The 4,390-nt window shown below is 40.3% G+C and overlaps 1 protein-coding gene across 2 annotated transcripts in view; it reads left to right on the plus strand.

Moving 5' to 3' along the window:
• Positions 1 to 777: 777 nt before the first annotated feature.
• The window catches only part of LOC123506918 (probable G-protein coupled receptor Mth-like 4), a 13,751-nt gene continuing 10,138 nt past the window's right edge, over positions 778 to 4,390 (plus strand). For both annotated transcript variants that reach the window (XM_045259335.1, XM_045259336.1), the window contains exon 1: positions 778 to 956. The gene's annotated coding sequence lies outside the window, so the exon portion shown is untranslated. The remainder of the gene's footprint in view (positions 957 to 4,390) is intronic.

Raw genomic sequence — 4,390 nt, forward strand, 5'->3', positions numbered from 1 at the left:
CTCTCTCTTTTTTATACAAGATGCACTGTAATTTTCTTTCATTATCTTTATTTGTTGTTGTTGTTGTTGTTGTTCTTGTTGTTGCTGCTGCTGTCGTTTTTGTTTTCTTTTATCACTACCGAGGTTTTATAAATGCGTCGACGTTCAGATTATCAACATCATCAACAACAGTAATGATGAACAAACATAAACAATAAGAGTAACAAAAACACCAATAACAAATATGGCCAAAACAACAACAGCAATAAAAAAAAAAAAAAAAATACCACCGCAACATCACCGAATCTAAGGAGTTGTGAGCACGTGACAGTAAGAAATGGCTGACTGAAATAGGTCGAAATAGAAGGATAGAATAAAAAGAATCGCAAAGGTGTAATTTATAAACCAAAGTTGAAGCATAGATAAATGTTGAGGCTCTTTACTTCCGCGAATAAGACTCGATTATTTTAAAATTAGGCAAATGTCTTGATATTACAGCTTGGGAATTTTAGTGGTAGTTTTAATAGTAGTAGTAGTAGTAGTAGTAGTAGTGGTGGTGATGGTGTTGGTAACTATCTGGTAGTGTTAGAGAGTACATTTAACGTACTCATTGATCATGCAGACCATAATATGTGTGTGTGTGTGTGTGTGTGTGTGTGTGTGTGTGTGTGTGTGTGTGTGTGTGTGTGTGTGTGTGTGTGTGTGTGTGTGTGTGTGTGTGTGTGTGTGTGTGTGTGTGTGTGTGTGTGTGTGTGTGTGTGTCCTCAACTCCTCATCGTTTCAGCCTTCCTCAGTCTGTGGTGGAGTGGTGCACAGTGCGCTGTTCAGTGAGGCGGCGGCAAGGACTTGAGGAGGTTGTACGCCGCATCCTCTCCTTGAAAGCTTGGGCATGTATTGTGTTTATCATAGAAACCGAGGCTACACATGACCTATAAAGGGAAACTTACGTAGAGCTATCACCATCACTCGATCTTCAGGTAAGAATTCACTATACGTATTTATAAAATTTTCCAGTTTACAGAAATAAGGAGTAATTTTGAGATTTAACGAGAGAGAGAGAGAGAGAGAGAGAGATGACTGGGGTTCTTAGAGAGGTTACGTTATCGTTCCTCCCCCTCCTCTTTGCAATGTTTAGTGAAGATGATAAGAAATAGAGGGGGAGAAAAGAGCCCTGCGGTAACCCTCAGTCTCCACCATGTCCTCGCCTCCCACTCGGCCTTGAGACGGCCTGTGCGAGCCCTCCATTGTAGGTCGAGGGTGAAAGTTAGTCCACCATAACCTCTCTCCTCACCCGACTCACTCCCCGATTCCCACCACAAACACTGCTCCCCCACTTCCTCTCCATCTACCTACTCCTCCCCACAAGACGCCACTCGCCGCCTCGCTTTTCCGTTTCCCCAGTTACACACGCCACACTGCCTTAATCCTCTCTCTCCTGTGCCAGTTCTTCCAGAACTCCACTACTTGGTGTCACATTACCCTCCCCATGACACAAACATCTTTTTTGTTGTATTCTTAGTCTTGTAGTTCTTGATTAGCCTTACTTTCACTTCTATAATGATATCATGTTCTCTGTATTCACTTGATGTAGTCGCCTTTAACTCCTTCAGCACCAGGACGCATTTTCATATTCATTCTGGTTACGATCTGGGGATTTTATATAGCTTCAGAAACTTATGTAGAGATTGAAACAGTGAGGACTCTGGCCATTAATCTTTTGACCTCCATAGATCCTTCTTAATGTAAATAAAATGGTCTAATCATAACCAAAACACAAGGTAAAAATGCGTCCTAATACGGGGGGGGTCAATATCCTGTGTATTGTATTATAGAGTCAACAGTCTAATTCATCGCCAATATGTCTGCTGTGGTTTGTTCTTCCATTATTTTCCTCTATGTTCGTTCGAGTTGTGTTGCCAAATATGCTAGTGGAAGATCCCAGGTGTTGATTGCCAAAAATAAATCTCAACGCATCTGGTCATATGTTTCACGCGTCGCTATTATTTAGGTTTACGTTCCGCTTCAGTGCGCACACGTGTCTCGAGTGACAAGAAATTACTCCTATTCCATTAAGGCTTCACGGTAGAGGATTGGCGAGAGTGTAGTCATGTAAAGCCTTATGTCCGTATCACACGGTCACGTATACCTGCGACAGCGTGTCGCGCGACCAGTATGTTCGACGATTAGATCGCAGGAAACATAGCACACGGCGTTGATCTTCCATCCGAGACCTTCACCACCACAACAACAAACCCGGGCGGAGCGCCACTGAACACAATGGACCCAGTTGACCACGCTATCTTAGCTGTTGGACTTTATGCAATTGCACTGCAAGAGCAGAACAAACGAAAAAGGAAGGCAAGGATTTGGACGCGAAGGTGGCTAGTCCAGCACTTGTGGTGGTAAACAAATCAAAACAAAATCCGATACTATCTGTAAGTAATTAATAAATATCGTATAAGTGATGGGTATGCAAATCATGAAAAATTACACCATTATATTGATGATATATGCCAAATAAAGCATTATAAAAAATAATTCAGTATTTTTGTGGAGTATGTTCATTATAGTCTTTTCACGACGGTCTTCCAGTCGCGGGAAATGGACAATGGTCTTGGATCATTCCCGATGACCCGCTGTCCTCTGAAAATCGGCGTTTTCTGCGACGTGGTCGTCGATATTCCAGACGCGCGACACGCTGTCGCGGGTATACGTGACCGTGTGATACGGGCATTAGTGTCAAAGAAAATTAGTAAGTGAATGCGATGAGAGTGAAAGATTATACGTTATTCAACCTTTTTTTACTCGTATGAAACATTCCTTCAGTGTCTTTCAACTTGTTTTTCTAAACAATATGAATGCTCCCTTGTAATCACATCAACATAGATACATATACTAAAATAGAGAAATAAATGAATAAAACATAATCTTTTAGCAGTGTGTTCATCTTGACCCACATCCACCCTTCTCTCAGATTTGCGCTCATTAAATCAAGGAAAAAACAACAGACCTTGCAACTTTCACTCCATTCATTCATTACTTTTTTCTTTAGTTCATCGCCTGGATGTCCACTTAGGCTGGTTAACAAATTTTTCTCGTGTTTTCTTTTATTGTTCACGTGTCGCTTCGTTCAAAGAGCCGCTGAGTAGCTGACAGGTATTTGCTGAGGCATTATGATACGCGAGTGTTTGATGTGGAAGGGAAAAGATCTGCAGGTCACGTGTGATGGTATTAGTGAGTCATGACAAGAGGCCACACAGGGGGATTGGACCCTCTCTCTCTCTCTCTCTCTCTCTCTCTCTCTACATCCTGCTCCGACGCCTCCTAGCTCGCCTATTTTTGTCAGTCTTGTTTACATATCATATTTAGCATATTTTTTTATACACTGACGCATTCTCTAACTACACGCTATGATGAGGAAATTGTTGTTATTATCGTGGGTGGTGGTGGTAGTTGTGGGTGGTGGTTGTGGGTGGTGGTGTTGTTATCATTATCTTTTTTTTCATTATCTTTCTTTCAAAATCGTTCCCTACTATATTTTCAACACGAGACAACAACACAACGCTAATCTTCCCGATGTGCAACACCAGTTATGGTAGAAGCACACAAACACTTGACAGCAACACAAACACAATACGTCACGTATGCACAAAGAAATACAACACTAATGCACTACAGAAGGGTGAGCACACACACACACACACACACACACACACACACACACACACACAATCTCAACCTAACAGAATTCTGATTAAGTTTGGCCTTAACACTATTAATCTTATTGAAAGTACAAAAGCTAAAACAAGATACATAAAACGATTAGAAGTTTTATCTTCAGCTATATAACTTCCTCTATAAAAAAGTACCCTTCCAGAAATTAAAAAAACAAAACTCATAAATAATAGAGACACTCAATCCAAAATTACAGTAAATACAATACTTCTTCTTACCAAATTAAAAAGTTCTCACTCAATTACATCTATTGTATTGTAATTTGTAACCAATAAAGTGTTTGTATAAGGCTGAAGAAGGAGAAATGTCCTAGAGTGTTTAGTAATTAAAGACAACTGCACCATATATCAGAAATTAGATTAGAGATGAGGATTAACCCCTTGAGCACTATGAGGCGTTTCCATATTCATTCTGGTGAATATTTGATGATTTTATACAGCTTCCGAAATTCACGTGAATTAAATTAGTGAAGACTCTGGCCATTAATCTTCTAACCTCCATAGACCGTTCCTAATGTAAAGAAAACCGTCTAATCACACCCAAAACTCATGATAAAGATGCGTCCCAGTAATGAAGGAATTAAGACCGGCTAAGGAAGACCAGAACAATTAAGAGTGACTATGACATGCGGGTACATAAGTAGATTGAATATTATAAAATACGTTAGATTACATGA

This window comes from Portunus trituberculatus, chromosome 21, assembly GCF_017591435.1.
Source record: "Portunus trituberculatus isolate SZX2019 chromosome 21, ASM1759143v1, whole genome shotgun sequence".
NCBI lineage: Eukaryota > Metazoa > Arthropoda > Malacostraca > Decapoda > Portunidae > Portunus > Portunus trituberculatus.